The sequence below is a fragment of the Mustelus asterias genome, chromosome 17, assembly GCF_964213995.1.
Source record: "Mustelus asterias chromosome 17, sMusAst1.hap1.1, whole genome shotgun sequence".
In the NCBI taxonomy this organism is placed as follows: Eukaryota; Metazoa; Chordata; class Chondrichthyes; order Carcharhiniformes; family Triakidae; genus Mustelus; species Mustelus asterias.
Window position 1 is genome coordinate 90,745,736 of NC_135817.1, and position 19,796 is coordinate 90,765,531.

Sequence of the window (19,796 nt, forward strand, 5' to 3'; positions counted from 1 at the left end):
GCCTCCACATCCTTCCTGTAATGTGGGGACCAGAACTGCACACAGTACTCCAAGTGCGGCCGCACCAGAGTTGTGTACAGTTGCAACATAACGCTACGACTCCTAAATTCAATCCCCCTACCAATAAACGCCAAGACACCATATGCCTTCTTAACAACCTTATCTACTTGATTCCCAACTTTCAGGGATCTATGCACACATACACCTAGATCCCTCTGCTCCTCCACACTATTCAAAGTCCTCCCGTTAGCCCTATACTCAACACATCTGTTATTCCTACCAAAGTGAATTACCTCACACTTCTCCGCATTAAACTCCATCCGCCACCTCTCGGCCCAACTTTGCAACCTGTCTAAGTCTTCCTGCAAACTACGACACCCTTCCTCACTGTCTACCACACCACCGACTTTGGTGTCATCAGCAAATTTGCTAATCCACCCAACTATACCCTCATCCAGATCATTAATAAATATTACAAACAGCAGTGGCCCCAAAACAGATCCCTGAGGTACACCACTTGTAACCGCACTCCATGATGAATATTTACTATCAACCACCACCCTCTGTTTCCTATCCGCTAGCCAATTCCTGATCCAATTTCCTAGATCACCCCCAATCCCATACATCTGCATTTTCTGCAGAAGCCTACCATGGTGAACCTTATCAAACGCCTTACTAAAATCCATATATACCACGTCCACTGCCTTGCCCCCATCCACCTCCTTGGTCACTTTCTCAAAAAACTCAATAAGGTTAGTAAGGCACGACCTACCTGCCACAAAACCATGCTGACTATCACCTATCAATTCATTACTCTCCAAATAACTATAAATCCTATCCCTTATAATTTTTTCCAACATCTTGCCGACAACAGAAGTGAGACTCACCGGTCTATAATTCCCGGGGAAGTCTCTGTTCCCCTTCTTAAACAATGGGACAACATTCGCTAACCTCCAATCTTCTGGTACTATACCAGAGGCCAACGACGACCTGAAGATCAGAGCCAGAGGCTCTGCAATCACTTCTCTTGCCTCCCAGAGAATCCTTGGATAAATCCCATCCGGACCAGGGGATTTATCTACTTTCAGACCCTCCAGAATATCCTGCACATCCTCCTTATCAACTGTAATACTGTCTATTCTACTCCCTTGCAACCCAGTGTCCTCCTCAGCTATATTCATGTCCCCTTGCGTGAACACCGAAGAGAAATATTGGTTCAATGCTTCACCAATCTCCTCCGGTTCCACACATAACTTCCCTCTGCCATCTATAACTGGCCCTAAACTTGCCCTAACCAACCTTCTGTTCTTGACATACCTATAGAACGCCTTAGGATTCTCTTTAACCCTATCCGCCAAAGTCTTCTCATGTCCCCTTTTAGCCCTTCTAAGCTCGCTCTTCAACTCCCTCTTAGCCAATCTAAAGCTTTCTAGTGCACTACCCGAGTGCTCACGTCTCATCCGAACATAAGCCTCCTTTTTCTTTTTAACCAACAAAGAAACTTTTTTGGTGCACCACGGTTCCCTAGCCCTACCAATTCCTCCTTGCCTGACAGGGACATACCTATCACAGACTCGCAGTAGCTGCTCCTTGAAAAAACTCCACATGTCGGACGTTCCCAGTCCCTGTAATCTCCTAGTCCAACCTATGTTTCCTAATACTCTCCTAATAGCCTCATAATTACCCTTCCCCCAGCTAAAACCACTGGCCCGAGGTTCATGCCTATCCCTTTCCATCACTAAGGTGAACGTAACCGAATTGTGGTCACTATCACCAAAATGCACACCAACTTCCAAGTCTAGCACCTGGTCTGGCTCATTTCCCAGCACCAGATCCAATATAGCCTCACCTCTAGTTGGCCTGTCTACATACTGAGTCAAAAAACCTTCCTGCACGCTTTGAACAAAAACTGACCCCTCTAACGAGCTAGAGCTATAACAATTCCAGTCAATATTAGTCAAGTTAAAATCCCCCATAACAATTGCCCTATTACTTTCACTCCTAAGCAGGATTGACTCCGCAATCCTTTCCTCAACCTGGTGGAGTTTTTTGAAGAAGTGACCAGAATGGTTGACGAGGGAAGGGCCATGGATGTTGTCTATATGGACTTTAGTAAAGCGTTTGACAAAGTCCCTCATGGTAGGTTGGTGCAAAAGGTTGGATCTCATGGGATAAAGGGGGAGGTGGCTAGATGGGTGGAGAACTGGCTTGGTCACAGAAGACAGAGGGTGGTAGTGGAAGGGTCTTTTTCCGGCTGGATGCCTGTGACTAGTGGTGTTCCGCAGGGCTCTGTATTGGGACTTCTGCTGTTTGTGATTTATATAAACGATGTGGAAGAAGGTGTAACTGGGGTGAACAGTAAGTTTGCGGACGAACAAAAATGGCTGGACTTGCAGATAGTGAGGAACATTGTCAGAGGCGACAGAAGGATATAGATAGGCTGGAAATTTGGGCAAAGAAATGGCAGATGGAGTTCAATCCAGATAAATGCGAAGTGATGCATTTTGGTAGAACTAACATAGGGGGGAGCTATACGATAAATGGCAGAACCATAAAGGGTGTAGATATGCAGAGGGACCTGGGTGTGCAAGTCCACAGATCCTTGAAGGTGACGTCACAGGTGGAGAAGGTAGTGAATAAGGCATATGGCATGCTTGCCTTTATAGGACGGGGCATAGAGTATAAAAGTTGGGGTCTGATGTTGCAGTTGTATAGAATGTTGGTTCGGCCGCATTTGGGATACTGCGCCCAGTTCGGGTCGCCACACTACCAAAAGGACGTGGAGGCTTTAGAGAGAGTGCAGAGGAGGTTTACCAGGATGTTGCCTGGTATGGAAGGGCTTAGTTATGAGGAGAGATTGGGTAAACTGGGGTTGTTCTCACTGGAAAGACGGAGGATGAGGGGAGACTTAATAGAGGTGTATAAAATTATGAAAGGCATAGATAGGGTGAACGGTGGGAAGCTTTTTCCCAGGTCGGTGGTGACGTTCACGAGGGGTCATAGGTTCAAGGTGAGCCGGGGGGAGGTTTAACACGGATATCAGAAGGACGTATTTTACACAGAGGGTGGTGGGGGCCTGGAATGCGCTGCCGGGCAAGGTGGTGGAGGCGGACACACTGGGAACGTTTAAGACTTATCTAGATAGCCACATGAACGGAGTGGGAATGGAAGGATACAAAAGAATGGTCTAGTTTGGACCAGGGAGCGGCACGGGCTTGGAGGGCCGAAGGGCCTGTTCCTGTGCTGTATTGTTCTTTGTTCTTTGTGTGTGTGTGTTACTGTGTGTCATTGTGTGTCACTGTGTGTGAGTGCATGTTGCTGTGTGTGAGAGCATGTTACTGTGTGTGTTAGTGTGTGAGTGCGTGTTACTATGTGTAACTGTGTGTTGGTGTGTGAGTGTGTTTTACTGCGTGTGAGTGCGTGTTACTGTGAGTGCATGTCACTGCGTGTGAGTGCGTGTTTCTGTGTGTGTGTGTTTTGTGTGTGTGTGTGTTTTTTTGTGTGTGAGTGCGTGTTTCTGTGTGTGAGTGCATGTCACTGTGTGTGAGTGCGTGTCACTGTGTATGACTGCGTCTTTCTGTGTGTGAGTGCGTGTTACTGTGTGTGAGTGCGTGTCTGTGTGAGAGTGCATGTTACTGTGTGTGAGTGCGTGTCTGTGTGAGAGTGCATGTTACTGTGTGTGAATGTGTGTTACCATGTGTGAATGTGTGTTACCGTGTGTGAATGTGTGTTACCATGTGTGAATGTGTGTTACCGTGTGTGAGTGTGTGTTACTGTGTGTGTGTGCGTGTTACTATGTTGAGTGTGTGTTACTGTGTATGTGTGTGTGTTGCTGTGTGTGTTTGTGTGTGTGTGTGTTGCTGTGTGTGAGTGCGTGTTACTGTGTGTTTGTTTGTGTGTTACTGTGTGTGTGCGTGTTACTGTGTGTGCGTGTTACTGTGTGTGAATGCGTGTTACTGTGTGTGTGTTTGCGTGTTTCTGTGTGTGTGTGTGTGCATGTTACTGTGTTGAGTGCCTGTTACTGTGTGTTTGTGTGTGTTACTGTGTTGAGTGCGTTTTACTGTGTGTGTGTTGCTGTGTGTGTGTTACTGTGTGTTTGTTTGTGTGTTACTGTGTTGAGTGCGTGTTACTGTGTGTGTGAGTGTGTGCATGTTACTGTGTGTGTGCGTGTTACTGTGTGTGTGCGTGTTACTGTGTGTGTGTGTTGCTGTGTGTGAGTGTGTGTTACTGTGTGTTTGTTTGTGTGTTAGAGTTGAGTGCATGTTACTGTGTGTGTGTGTTACTGTGTGTGTGTGTGTGTGTGTTACTGTGTGTGTGTGTGTCCGTGTTACTGTGCGTGTTACTGTGTGTGTGTGCATGTTACTGTGTGTGTGCGTGTTACTGTGTGTGTGTGTGTCCGTGTTACTGTGCGTGTTACTGTGTGTGTGTGTGCATGTTACTGTGTGTGTGCGTGTTACTGTGTGTGTGTGTGTTACTGTGTGTGTGTGTTGCTGTGTGTGTGTGTGTTACTGTGTGTTTGTTTGTGTGTTAGTGTTGAGTGCATGTTACTGTGTGTGTGTGTTACTGTGTGTTTGTGTGTTACTGTGTTGAGCGCGTGTTATTGTGTGTGAGTCCGTGTTACTGTGTGTTTGTTTGTGTGTTACTGTGTTGAGTGCGTGTTACTGTGTGTGTATGCGTTACCGTGTGTGCATGTGTCTTACTGTGTGTGTGTGTGTGTGTTGCTGTGTGTGTGTGTGTTACTGTGTGTGTGTGTTACTGTGTGTGTTGCTGTGTGTTACTGTGTGTGTGTGTTGCTGTGTTGAGTGTGTGTTACTGTGTGTGTGCGTGTTACTGTGTTGAGTGCGTGCGTGTTACTGTGTGTGTGTGTGTTGCTGTGTGTGTGTGTGCGTGTTACTGTGTTGAGTGTGTGTGTGTTACTGTGTGTGTGTGTGTTGCTGTGTGTGTGTGTGCGTGTTGCTGTGTGTGTGTGCGTGTTGCTGTGTGTGCGTGCGTGCGTGTTGCTGTGTGTGTGTGTGCGTGTTACTGTGTGTATGTGTACGTGTTACTGTGTGTGTTGCTGTGTGTGTGCGTTACTGTGTGTGTTACTGTGTGTGTGTGTGTGTTACTATGTTGAGTGCGTGTCACTGTGTGTGTGTGTGTGTGTGTGTGTGTGTGTGCATGTTACTGTGTTGAGTGTGTGTTACTGGGTGTGTGTGTGTGTTACTGTGTTGAGTGTGTGTTACTGTGTGTGTGTGCGTGTTACTGTGTGTGTGTCTTACTGTGTGTGTGCGTGTTACTGTGTGTGTGTGCGTGTTACTGTGTGCGTGTGTGTGTGTGTTACTGTGTGTGTGTGTGTTGCTGTGTGTGTTACTGTGCGTGTGTGTTACTGTGCGTGTGTGTTACTGTGTGTGTGTGTGCGTGTTACTGTGTGTGTGTGTTGCTTTGTGTGTGTGTTGCTGTGTGTGTTTCTGTGTGTGTGTGTTGCTGTGTGTGTGTGTTGCTGTGTGTGTGTTGCTGTGTGTGTGTGTTGCTGTGTGTGTGTGTTGCTGTGTGTGTGTGTTACTGTGTGTGTTACTGTGTGTGTGTTACTGTGTGTGTGTGCGTGTTACTGTGTGTGTGTTACTGTGTGTGTATGTGTGTTACTGTGTATGTGTGTGTTGCTGTGTGTGTGTGTTGCTGTGTGCGTGTGTGTTACTGTGTGTGTGTTGCTGTGTGTGTGTTGCTGTGTGTGTGTATTACTGTGTGTGTGTGTGTTGCTGTGTGTGTGTTGCTGTGTGCGTGTGTGTTACTGTGTGTGTGTTGCTGTGTGTGTGTTGCTGTGTGTGTGTATTACTGTGTGTGTGTGTGTTGCTGTGTGTGTGTGTGTTGCTGTGTGTGTGTTACTGTGTGTGTGTGTTGCTGTGTGTGTGTGTGTTGCTGTGTGTGTGTGTGTTGCTGTGTGTGTGTTGCTGTGTGTGTGTGTTACTGTGTGTGTGTGTGTTACTGTGTGTGTGTGTGCGTGTTACTGTGTGTACGTGTTACTGTGCGTGTTGCTGTGTGTGTGTGTGTTGCTGTGTGTGTATGTGTGTTACTGTGTGTTGAGTGCGTGTTACTGTGTGTGCGCGCGTTACCGTGTGTGAATGTGTGTTACTGTGTGTGTGTTTGTGTGTTACTGTGTGTGTGTGTGTTACTGTGTTGAGTGCATGTTACTGTGTGTGTGTGTGTGTTACTGTGTTGAGTGCGTGTTACTGTGTGTGTGTGTGTTGCTGTGTGTGAGTACGTGTTACTGTGTGTTTGTTTGTGTGTTACTGTGTTGAGTGCGTGTTACTGTGTGTGTGTGCATGTTACTGTGTTGAGTGTGTGTTACTGAGTGTGTGTGTGTGTTACTGTGTTGAGTGCGTGTTACTGTGTGTGTGTGTGTGTGCATGTTACTGTGTTGAGTGTGTGTTACTGGGTGTGTGTGTGTTACTGTATTGAGTGTCTGTTACTGGGTGTGTGTGTGTGTTACTGTGTTGAGTGCGTGTTACTGTGTGTGTGTGTGTGCGTGTTACTGTGTTGAGTGTGTGTGTGTTACTGTGTGTGTGCGTGTTGCTGTGTGTGTGTGCGTGTTGCTGTGTGTGTGTGTGCGTGTTTCTATGTGTGTGTGCATGTTGCTGTGTGTGTGTGTGTGTTACTCTGTCACACTGCGTGTGTGTTACTCTGTCACACTCTGTGTGTTACTCTGTCACACTGTGTGTGTGTATTACTCTGTCACACTGTGTGTGTTACTCTGTCACACTGTGTGTGTGTGTTACTCTGTCACACTATGTGTGTGTGTTACTCTGTCACACTGCGTGTGTATTACTCTGTCACACTGTGTGTGTGTTCCTCTGTCACACTGTGTGTGTGTTCCTCTGTCACACTGTGTGTGTGTTACTCTGTCACACTGTATGTGTGTTACTCTGTCACTCTGTGTTTGTTACTCTGTCACACTGCGTGTGTGTTACTCTGTCACACTGTGTGTGTGTTACTCTGTCACACTGTGTGTGTGTTACTCTGTCACTCTGTGTTTGTTACTCTGTCACACTGCGTGTGTGTTACTCTGTCACACTGTGTGTGTGTTACTCTGTCACACTGTGTGTGTGTTACTCTGTCACACTGTGTGTGTGTTCCTCTGTCACACTGTGTGTGTGTTACTCTGTCACTCTGTGTTTGTTACTCTGTCACACTGTGTGTGTGTTCCTCTGTCACTCTGTGTTTGTTACTCTGTCACACTGTGTGTGTGTTCCTCTGTCACTCTGTGTTTGTTACTCTGTCACACTGTGTGTATTACTCTGTCACTCTGTGTGTATTACTCTGTCACACTGTGTGTGTGTTCCTCTGTCACACTGTGTGTGTTACTCTGTCACACTGTGTGTGTGTTACTCTGTCACACTGTGTGTGTGTGTTACTCTGTCACACTGTGTGTGTGTTACTCTGTCACTCTGTGTTTGTTACTCTGTCACACCGTGTGTGTGTTACTCTGTCACTCTGTGTGTATTACTCTGTCACACTGTGTGTGTGTTCCTCTGTCACACTGTGTGTGTGTGTTACTCTGTCACACTGTGTGTGTGTTACTCTGTCACACTATGTGTATTACTCTGTCACACTGTGTGTGTGTTCCTCTGTCACACTATGTGTATTACTCTGTCACACTGTGTGTATGTTCCTCTGTCACACTGTGTGTGTTACTCTGTCACACTGTGTGTGTTACTCTGTCACACTGTGTGTGTTACTCTGTCACACTATGTGTATTACTCTGTCACACTGTGTGTGTGTTCCTCTGTCACACTATGTGTATTACTCTGTCACACTGTGTGTGTGTTCCTCTGTCACACTGTGTGTGTTACTCTGTCACACTGTGTGTGTTACTCTGTCACACTGTGTGTGTTACTCTGTCACACTGTGTGTGTGTTACTCTGTCACACTGTGTGTGTGTGTTACTCTGTCACACTGTGTGTGTTACTCTGTCACACTATGTGTATTACTCTGTCACACTGTGTGTGTGTTCCTCTGTCACACTATGTGTATTACTCTGTCACACTGTGTGTGTGTTCCTCTGTCACACTGTGTGTGTTACTCTGTCACACTGTGTGTGTGTGTTACTCTGTCACACTGTGTGTGTGTGTTACTCTGTCACACTGTGTGTGTGTGTGTGTTACTCTGTCACATTGTGTGTGTATTACTCTGTCACACTGTGTGTGTGTTCCTCTGTCACACTGTGTGTGTTACTCTGTCACACCGTGTGTGTTACTCTGTCACACTGTGTGTGTGTTACTCTGTCACACTGTGTGTGTGTGTTACTCTGTCACACTGTGTGTGTTACTCTGTCACACTGTGTGTGTTACTCTGTCACACTGTGTGTGTGTTACTCTGTCACACTGTGTGTTACTCTGTCACACTGTGTGTGTGTTCCTCTGTCACACTCTGTGTGTTACTCTGTCACACTGTGTGTGTGTTCCTCTGTCACACTGTGTGTGTTACTCTGTCACACTGTGTGTGTCTTCCTCTGTCACACTGTGTGTGTGTTACTCTGTCACACTGTGTGTGTGTTCCTCTGTCACACTGTGTGTGTTACTCTGTCACACTGTGTGTGTGTTCCTCTGTCACACTGTGTGTGTTACTCTGTCACACTGTGTGTGTTACTCTGTCACACTGTGTGTGTGTTCCTCTGTCACACTGTGTGTGTTACTCTGTCACACTGTGTGTGTGTTCCTCTGTCACACTGTGTGTGTTACTCTGTCACACTGTGTGTGTGTTCCTCTGTCACACTGTGTGTGTGTTCCTCTGTCACACTGTATGTGTGTTACTCTGTCACACTGTGTGTGTGTTACTCTGTCACACTGTGTGTGTGTTCCTCTGTCACACTGTGTGTGTTACTCTGTCACACTGTGTGTGTGTTACTCTGTCACACTGTATGTGTGTTACTCTGTCACTCTGTGTGTGTTACTCTGTCACACTGTGTGTGTGTTCCTCTGTCACACTGTGTGTGTTACTCTGTCACACTGTGTGTGTGTTCCTCTGTCACACTGTGTGTGTTACTCTGTCACACTGTGTGTGTGTTCCTCTGTCACACTGTGTGTGTTACTCTGTCACACTGTGTGTGTGTTACTCTGTCATACTGTATGTGTGTTCCTCTGTCACACTGTGTGTGTGTTACTCTGTCACACTGTGTGTGTGTTCCTCTGTCACACTGTATGTGTGTTCCTCTGTCACACTGTGTGTGTGTTACTCTGTCACACTGTGTGTGTTACTCTGTCACACTGTGTGTGTGTTACACTGTCACACTGTGTGTGTGTTACTCTGTCACACTGTATGTGTGTTACTCTGTCACACTGTGTGTGTGTTACTCTGTCACACTGTATGTGTGTTCCTCTGTCACACTGTGTGTGTGTTACTCTGTCACACTGTATGTGTGTGTTCCTCTGTCACACTGTATGTGTGTTACTCTGTCACACTGTGTGTGTGTTACTCTGTCACACTGTGTGTGTGTTACTCTGTCACACTGTGTGTGTGTTACTCTGTCACACTGTGTGTGTATTACTCTGTCACACTGTGTGTGTTACTCTGTCACTCTGTGTGTGTTACTCTGTCACACTATGTGTATTACTCTGTCACTCTGTGTGTGTGTTACTCTGTCACACTGTGTGTGTTACTCTGTCACACTATGTGTATTACTCTGTCACTCTGTGTGTGTTACTCTGTCACTCTGTGTGTGTTACTCTGTCACTCTGTGTGTGTTACTCTGTCACACTGTGTGTGTTACTCTGTCACTCTGTGTGTGTTACTCTGTCACACTGTGTGTGTTACTCTGTCACACTGTGTGTGTGTATTACTCTGTCACTCTGTGTGTGTTACTCTGTCACTCTGTGTGTGTTACTCTGTCACACTGTGTGTGTTACTCTGTCACTCTGTGTGTGTTACTCTGTCACACTGTGTGTGTGTTACTCTGTCACTCTGTGTGTGTTACTCTGTCACACTGTGTGTGTGTTACTCTGTCACACTGTGTGTGTTACTCTATCACACTGTGTGTGTGTGTTACTCTGTCACACTGTGTGTGTTACTCTGTCACACTGTGTGTGTTACTCTATCACACTGTGTGTGTGTATTACTCTGTCACTCTGTGTGTGTTACTCTGTCACTCTGTGTGTGTTACTCTGTCACACTGTGTGTGTGTGTTACTCTGTCACTCTGTGTGTGTTACTCTGTCACACTGTGTGTGTGTTACTCTGTCACACTGTGTGTGTGTGTTACTCTGTCACACTGTGTGTGTGTTACTCTGTCACACTGTGTGTGTGTGTTACTCTGTCACACTGTGTGTGTGTTCCTCTGTCACACTCTGTGTGTTACTCTGTCACACTGTGTGTGTGTGTTACTCTGTCACACTGTGTGTGTGTTACTCTGTCACACTGTGTGTGTGTGTTACTCTGTCACACTGTGTGTGTGTTCCTCTGTCACACTCTGTGTGTTACTCTGTCACACTGTGTGTGTGTGTTACTCTGTCACACTGTGTGTGTGTTACTCTGCTACACTGTGTGTGTGTGTTACTCTGTCACACTGTGTGTGTGTGTTACTCTGTCACACTGTGTGTGTGTGTTACTCTGTCACACTGTGTGTGTGTGTTACTCTGTCACACTGTGTGTGTGTTACTCTGTCACACTGTGTGTGTGTTACTCTGTCACACTGTGTGTGTGTGTTACTCTGTCACTCTGTGTGTGTTACTCTGTCACTCTGTGTGTGTTACTCTGTCACACTGTGTGTGTGTTACTCTGTCACACTGTGTGTGTTCCTCTGTCACACTGTGTGTGTGTTACTCTGTCACACTGTGTGTGTGTTCCTCTGTCACACTGTGTGTGTTCCTCTGTCACACTGTGTGTGTTCCTCTGTCACACTGTGTGTGTGTTACTCTGTCACACTGTGTGTGTGTTACTCTGTCACACTGTGTGTGTGTGTTACTCTGTCACACTGTGTGTGTTACTCTGTGTCTCTCAGTATGATTCTCTGTATTTTCACAGAACATATTTTGGAGTGAGTTTGGGGTCTCTGGGGTGTGGTTTTATTAGGTGATTTGGGTGAAGGGTGTTTGGGGAAGGATTTTTGTGATATTTGTAACACTTGTTGCAGGATGAAGGAAGAGAAAGCGAAGCCCGCGGGTATAACAACACAACTATTCATTCAGCCGCTGTTTACTCCACAGTGATTGGATCACAGAGTGACCATGTGACCGAATCCTCCGAGCACATTCACTCGGGTTTTGGTAAAGGAGTTTGTCTTCAGTAATCCACATCATTTTAACCTGCTATTAAAATGAAATTAATCTAATCCGTCCAATGATGTGCGGGTTCGGTGGATTGGCCGTGCTAAATTGCCCCTTAGTGTCAGGGGGATTAGCAGGGTAAATGTGTGGGGTTACAGGGATAGGGCCTGGGTGGGATTGTGGTCAGTGCAGGCTCGATGGGCCGAATGGCCTCCTGCACTGTAGGGATTCTATGATTCTAAGACAGGATATGACGTTTGAATTCAACTCATTTTGGATTTATTGATCAGACAGTTGGTGTAAACAATATCCATTCAAACCTTCTTGTTTCAGGGAAAGATGAAGTTTTCCAGAATGTTCTAGCTCAAGTTGCAGAGCAATTTTCCAGGTAATTCCTGTATGATCACAGATTTCAGATCTGATTGCCTTGAAACTCGTCTCAGTCACTCAATCTGTTTCTCCTTCCCAGGGCGTTCAAAATCACTGATCTGAAACTGGAAATTACAAACAGACTGGTCATGCTGGAGAAGAGAGTGGAGTGTACGCGATACATTTCAGCTGTGTCCACAGGGAGAGAGAGAGAGGAACGCAGGGTGGGGAAGCATAGACAGAGAGAGAGAGTCACAGAGAGGGAGAGACGTCACTGAGAGAGGGAGAGAGAGGGCGAGACGTCACTGAGAGAGGGAGAGAGATGTCACTGAGAGAGAGAGACGTCACTGAGAGAGGGAGAGAGAGAGAGCGAAACGTCACAGAGAGAGAGAGAGAGAGAGACGTCAGAGAGAGAGAGAGAGAAAAAGAGATGTCACTGAGAGAGGGAGAGAAAGAGAGACATCACTGAGAGAGGGAGAGAGAGAGAGAGACGTCACTGAGAGGGGGAGAGAGAGAGAGCGAAACGTCACAGAGAGAGGGAAAGAGAGAGACGTCACTGAGAGAGGGAGAGAGAGAGAGAGTCACTGAGAGAGGGAGAGAGAGAGAGAGTCACAGAGAGAGAGAGAGACGTCACTGAGAGAGGGAGAGAGAGACGTCACAGAGAGAGGGAGAGAGAGAGACGTCACAGAGAGAGGGAGAGAGAGAGACGTCACAGAGAGAGAGAGAGAGCCGTCACTGAGAGAGGGAGAGACGTCACAGAGAGAGGGAGAGAGAGACGTCACAGAGAGAGAGAGAGAGAGAGACGTCACAGAGAGAGAGAGAGAGAGACGTCACTGAGAGAGGGAGAGAGAGACGTCACTGAGAGAGGGAGAGAGAGTGTCACTGAGAGAGGGAGAGAGAGAGAGTCACAGAGAGGGAGAGAGAGAGAGTCACTGAGAGAGGGAGAGAGAAAGAGAGTCACGGAGAGAGATAGAGAAAGAGAGATGTCACTGGAGAGGGAGAGAGCGAGAGAGAGGGAGAGTCATCACTGAGAGAGCGGGAGAGAGCGAAATGTCACAGAGAGAGAGAGAGAGGGAGAGTCACTGGGAGAGGGGGAGACGTCACTGAGAGAGAGATGTCACTGAGAGAGGGAGAGAGAGAGAGAGAGATCACGGAGAGAGAGAGAGAGAGAGTCACGGGGAGAGGGAGAGAGAAAGAGACGTCACTGAGAGAGGAAGAGAGAGAGAGAGAGTCACTGGGAGAGAGAGAGAACGAGAGTCACTGAGAGAGGGGGAGAGAGAGAGAGTCACGGAGAGAGAGAGTCACTGAGAGAGGGCAAGAGAGGGAGAGAGTCACTGAGTGAGGGAGAGAGAGAGGGAAAGAGAGAGAGAGAGAGATGTCGCAGAGAGAGAGAGTCACTGAGAGAGGGAGAGAGAGGGAAAGAGAGAGAGAGAGGAGATGTTGCAGAGAGAGAGAGAGAGAGAGAGAGTCACTGAGAGAGGGAGAGAGAGAGAGAGACGTCACTGAGGGAGGGAGAGAGAGAGAGTCACAGAGAGGGAGAGAGAGAGAGAGTCACTGAGAGATGGCGAGAGAGAGAGAGTCACTGAGTGAGGGAGAGAGCGGGAGAGAGAGAGTCACTGAGAGAGAGAGAGAGGGGTCACTGAGAGAGGGAGAGAGAGAGCGAGACGTCGCTGAGAGAGGGAGAGAGAGAGACGTTACTGAGAGGGGAAGAGAGAGAGAGAGAGTCACTGAGAGAGGGAGATGTCCCAGAGGGAGAGAGTCACTGAGAGAGGGAAAGAGCGAGAGAGACGTCACTGACAGAGGGAGAGAGGGAGAGATGTCAGAAAGAGAGAGAGAGATCACTGAGAGAGAAGCAACCACCCCTACACCACCTCCCTATCTCTGTAACCTCTTCCAGCCCCTACACCACCTCCCTATCTCTGTAACCTCTTCCAGCCCCCTACACCACCTCCCTATCTCTGTAACGTCTTCCAGCCCCTACACCACCTCCCTATCTCTGTAACCTCTTCCAGCCCCTACACTCCCTCCCAAAGAACAAAGAACAGTACAGCACAGGAAACAGGCCCTTCGGCTCTCCAAGCCTGTGCCGCTCCTTGGTCCAACTAGACCAATCGTTTGTATCCCTCCATTCCCAGGCTGCTCATGTGACTATCCAGGTAAGTCTTAAACGATGTCAGCGTGTCTGCCTCCACCACCCTACTTGGCAGCTCATTCCAGGCCCCCACCACCCTCTGTGTAAAAAACATCCCTCTAATATCTGAGTTATACTTCGCCCCTCTCACCTTGAGCCCGTGACCCCTCGTGATCGTCATCCCCGACCTGGGAAAAAACTTCCCACCGTTCACCCTATCTATACCCTTCATACACCTCTATTAGATCTCCCCTCATTCTCCATCTTTCCAGGGAGAACAACCCCAGTTTACCCAATCTTTCCCCTCTATCTCTGTAACCTCCTCCAACCCCTACACCCCTCCCTATCTCTGTAACCTCCTCCAGCCCCTACACCCCTCCCTATCTCTGTAACCTCCTCCAGCCCCTACACCCCCTCCCTATCTCTGTAACCTCCTCCAGCCCCTACACCCCTCCCTATCTCTGTAACCTCCAGCCCCTACACCCCTCCCTATCTCTGTAACCTCCCCAGCCCCCGACAGCTTCTCCCTATCTCTGTAACCTCCTCCTGCCCCTACACCCCTTCCCTGTCTCTGTAACCCCCTCCAGCCCCGACACCCCACCAACTCTGTAACCTCCTGCTGCCCCTACACCCCTCCCAATCTCTGTAACCTCCTCCAGCCCCTACAAGCCCTCCCTATCTCTTTAACCTCCCCAGCTCCCTACACCCCCTCCCTATCTATGTAACCTCCTCCAGCCCCCTACACCCCTCCCTATCTCTCTAACCTCCTCCTGTCCCTCCTCCTCTCCCTATCTCTGTAACCTCCTCCAGCCCCTACAGCCCCTCCCTATCTCTGTAATCTCCTCCAGCCACTACACCCCTCCCTATCTCTCTAACCTCCTCCTGTCCCTCCTCCTCTCCCTATCTCTGTAACCTCCTCCAGCCCCTACAGCCCCTCCCATCTCTGTAATCTCCTCCAGCCCCCTACACCCCTCCCTATCTCTGTAACCTCCTCCAGCCCCTACTATCTCTGTAACCTCCCCAGCCCCCTACACCCCCTCCGTATCTCTGTAACCTCCTCCAGCCCCCTACACCCCTCCCTATCTCTGTAACCTCCTCCAGCCCCTACACCCCTCCCTATCTCTGCAACCTCCTCCAGCCCCTACACCCCTCCCTATCTCTGTAACCTCCTCCAGCCCCTACACCCCTCCCTATCTCTGTAACCTCCTCCAGCCCCTACACCCCTCCCTATCTCTGCAACCTCCTCCAGCCCCTACACCCCTCCCTATCTCTGTAACCTCCTCCAGCCCCTACACCCCTCCCTATCTCTGTAACCTCCTCCAGCCCCTACACCCCTCCCTATCTCTGTAACCTCCTCCAGCCCCTACACCCCTTCCTATCTCTGCAACCTCCTCCAGCCCCTACACCCCTCCCTATCTCTGTAACCTCCTCCAGCCCCTACACCCCTTCCTATCTCTGCAACCTCCTCCAGCCCCTACACCCCTCCCTATCTCTGTAACCTCCTCCAGCCCCTACACCCCTCCCTATCCTTGTAACTTCCTCCAGCTGAAATGGAGAGAGGTGTTGGTGCTGATTGATTGGAAATATGGTTGGAGATTCTAGACTGGTACATAGTGAAGCAACATTCTCCTTCCTTAGCTGTGTGTGTTTATTGACAGTGGAGGGGTTGAAGGTGGTTGAAATCGAGAAATGTCGGAACGACATTCGAAAGCTGCGTGATGAAATTGAAGAAAGACATTGTCGGTAAGTGTTGGTCTGGAGCTCCTTGACCTGATAGTTGGATATTACACCAGTCCCTGAGACACTTTATCATGATGTGGAGATGCCGGCATTGGACTGGGGTAAGCACAGTAAGAAGTCTCACAACACCAGGTTAAAGTCCAACTGGTTTATTTGGTAGCACTGCCCCTTCATCAGGTGAGTGGGAGTTCTGTTCACAAACAGGACATATAAAGACACAAACTCAATTTACAAGATAATGGTTGGAATGCGAGTCTTTACAGGTAATCAAGTTTTAAAGATACAGACAATGTGAGTGGAGAGAGGGTTAAGCACAGGTTAAAGAGATGTGTATTGTCTCCAGACAGGACAGTTAGTGAGATTTTGCAAGCCCAGGCAAGTCGTGGGAGTTACAGATAGTGTGACATGCACGCAAGATCCCGGTTGAGGCCGTCCTCATGTGTGCGGAACTTGGCTATCAGTTTCTGCTCAGCGACTCTGCGCTGTCATGTGTCGTGAAGGCCGCCTTGTCCTGGCTGGAGACAGTACACATCTCTTTAACCTGTGCTTAACCCTCTCTCCACTCACATTGTCTGTACCTTTAAGACTTGATTACCTGTAAGGACTCGCATTCCAACCATTATCTTGTAAATTGAGTGTGTGTCTTTATGTGCCCTGTTTGTGAACAGAACTCCCACTCACCTGATGAAGGAGCAGCGCTCCGAAAGCTTGTGGCTTGTGCGACCAAATAAACCTGTTGGACTTTAACCTGGTGTTGTGACACTTTATCACCACATCAAAGAACCATAAAATGCCTACAACACAGATGGAAGCCATTTGATCTGGCCTGGTCTGTCTGTACTGCCTCTCTGCAAGAGCTACTCAGCTCGACCCCTGTCCCACCTTGTTCCCATAGCCTTGCAAACCCTTTCTTCAGCAGTCGTTTTTGCTTCTTTTGCCAATCAGGTTTCTTCTATGCCCTCTGATTCTTGATCCTTTTAGAGCAGTCCTATCTACTCTGTCAGCCCCCTCATGATTTTGAGCATCTCTTTCAATCTCCTCTTAGCCTCTCTCCAAGGGGAACTGTTCCAACCTCCAATCTATCCTCATCTTTCCTGCATTTCCTTTTGTTAGTCTAGAATCTATCTGTCTCTGCCTTAAAAATATTCAAAGATTCCGCTGCCATTGCCTTTTGAGGAAGAGAATTCCAGGGACCCACCACTCTGAGAAAAAATATTCTTCTCATCTCTGTCTTAGATGGGCGACCCCTTATTTTTAAACTATGACCTTTGGTACTAGGCATTTGATAAGGTGCCATATCCAAAGTTATTGAGAGAAATATAAGCTCAGGGTGTAGGGGGTAACATGGTAACATACTGGCATGGATTGAAGATTGAGCACCGAACGGGAACCAGAGACTTAGCATAAATGGGTCTTTTTCGAGTTGGCAGGATGTGGTGAGTGGTGTTCCACAGGACTGAGTGCTGGGGTCAACTTTTTATAATTTATATCAATGACTTGGATAAAGAATGAATGGGATATTTGCTAAATTTGCTGATGAGACAAAGATTGGTAGGAAAGTAAATTGTGAAGAGGAAATAAGGAGGCGACAGAGGAATATAGATAGGCTCAGTGAGTGGGCAAAGATCCGGAAAATGGAATATGATGTGGGAAAATGTGAAATTGTCCATTTTGGCAGGAAAAATAAAAAGCACAGTGCTGAGGTGCAGAGGGATCTGGGTGTCCTAATACATGAATCATAAATGGTTAGTCTACAGTTTGATGCGCGATTAATCCACTCGGGAGGCGAGATCGTACCCGGGAATAAAGGCTTTTATTCGCAACAAGAATAGAGCATACTGCTTAACAATACAATCCCAGACTAAAGGGTCACTAGGAAGTGCAGTGACCTTTATACTCCTATAGGAAGGCGGAGCCAAACGGAGTGTACCATAGAACAATGCTAACAGGTGGAACACCCCAACCCTAACCCCAACAGTAACAAGAGTAACATATGTACAAGTACCCATAGTGATAACCATCTATGGTTCACCACATTCACCCCTCCTTTAAAAACAAAGGTCGGTGGGGCAAAAAAACAGTACAAACTGTCCATATATTCACAAGTTCAGTTGTATCGGAGGTCCGCACCGTCTCTGCGACCTCCGCAGCACTGGCGGTAGTGCCGGTTCTGGTGACCGTGGTGACCCTCTCTCCAAGGTGGTGTCCAGTGACTCCTCCAGTTCCTCACGCACCGGTGGACCTCGAGGTGGCGACAATCTCCTGGACTCAGGCAAGCTGTACACGGGAGTAAGAGGATTAAGTGGAGGTCCCGATACTGCCCGCGCCGTGTCAGGAGGGGAGAGAATGGGCAAAGGAACCCTAACCAGGGGTGCGGGAGCGACGGGGGTTTCCAAGTCCCCTGCAGGTGCCAGATCTCGGATAGAGACCGTGTCCTCTCGCCCGTCAGGATATGCTACATAGGCATATTGAGGGTTGGCGTGGAGGAGATGGACCTGTTCAACCAAAGGGTCGGACTTGCGGGTCCTAACATGCCGCCGCAGGAGGACAGGTCCTGAGTACGTCAACCAAGATGGCAGTGAGGTCCCAGAGGAAGACTTCCTAGGGAAGATAAACATCCGCTCATGTGGGGTAGCATTGGTTGCCGTACACAGGAGGGACCGGATTGAATGGAGCGCATCAGAAAGTACCTCTTGCCAACGGGAGACTGGAAGACCCCTAGACCTTAACGCCAGTAAGACAGCCTTCCAGACTGTAGTGTTTTCTCTTTCGACCTGCCCGTTACCCCTGGGGTTGTAACTCGTAGTCCTACTTGAGGCAATTCCTTTAGAGAGCAGGTATTGCCTCAAGTCGTCGCTCATAAACGACGAACCCCTATCACTGTGGATATAACTGGGGTAGCCGAACAGGGTAAAAAGACTCCGCAGGGCTTTGATGACCGTGGCAGCGGACATGTCAGAACAGGGAATGGCAAAAGGGAATCGGGAGTATTCGTCAACCACGTTGAGGAAATACACATTCCGATCTGTCGAAGGAAGGGGGCCCTTGAAATCAACACTCAGTCGTTCAAAAAGGCGAGTGGCCTTAATGAGGTGTGCCCTGTCAGGTCGGTAGAAGTGCGGCTTGCATTCAGCACATACCTGGCAGCTTCGAGTTATCGACCTGACATCCTCTATGGAGTAGGGCAGATTCCGGGCCTTTACAAATTGGAAGAGCCGAGTGATCCCCGGATGGCAGAGATCATTGTGGAGGGCCTGTAGCCGGTCCTCCTGCACACTGGCACATGTTCCACGCAACAGGGCATCTGAGGGCTCATTGAGCTTCCCGGACGGTACATGATATCATAGTTGTAGGTGGAGAGTTCGATTCTCCACCTCGAGATTTTATCATTCTTAACTTTTCCCCTTAACGTGTTGTTGAACATGAACGCCACGGACCGCTGGTCTGTGAGCAGGGTAAACCGTTTGCCAGCCAAATAATGGCGCCAATGCCGTACGGCCTCCACAATGGCCTGAGCCTCTTTCTCCACAGAGGAGTGCCGAATTTCAGGGCCTTGGAGGGTGCGAGAGAAAAAGGCGACGGGCCTGCCCGCCTGGTTAAGTGTGGCGGCCAAGGCGAAATCAGATGCATCACTCTCCACCTGAAAGGGGATGGACTCATCGACAGCGTGCATCGTGGCTTTCGCGATGTCAGCTTTTATCCCTTCAAAGGCTAAGCGAGCCTCTGCTGCCAGGGGAAAAGAGGTAGACTTTATGAGCGGACGGGCTTTGTCCGCATAATTGGGAACCCACTGTGCGTAATACGAGAAGAAGCCTAAGCATCTTCTCAGTGCTTTGATGCTAGTGGGTAGGGGAAGTTCAAGGAGGGGACGCATACGGTCTGGATTGGGGCCGATGACCCCGTTTTCCACCACGTATCCGAGGATTGCTAGGCGGTGCTTGCTGAATACACACTTCTCCCTGTTATAGGTTAGATTCAGGCGAGACGCAGTGCGTAAAAACTTCAGGAGGCTGGCGTCGTGGTCCTGCTGGTCATGGCCACAGATAGTGACGTTGTCCAGGTACAGGAAGGTAGCCCGTAGCCCGTTTTGGTCCACCATTCGGTCCATCTCACGCTGGAAGACCGAGACCCCATTAGTGACGCCAAAAGGGACCCTTAAGAAGTGGTAGAGACGGCCATCTGCCTCAAAGGCCGTGTATTTTCGGTCCTCTGGGCGAATGGGGAGCTGGTGGTAGGCTGACTTCAAGTCGATGGTGGAGAACACCCGGTACTGCGCAATCTGGTTGACCATGTCAGATATGCGCGGGAGAGGGTACGCGTCCA

At 48.6% G+C, this 19,796-nt stretch overlaps 1 pseudogene; it reads left to right on the forward strand.

The window, feature by feature from the left end:
• Window positions 1-19,796, forward strand: part of LOC144506105 (high affinity cGMP-specific 3',5'-cyclic phosphodiesterase 9A-like) — a 72,930-nt pseudogene that overhangs the window by 21,506 nt on the left and 31,628 nt on the right.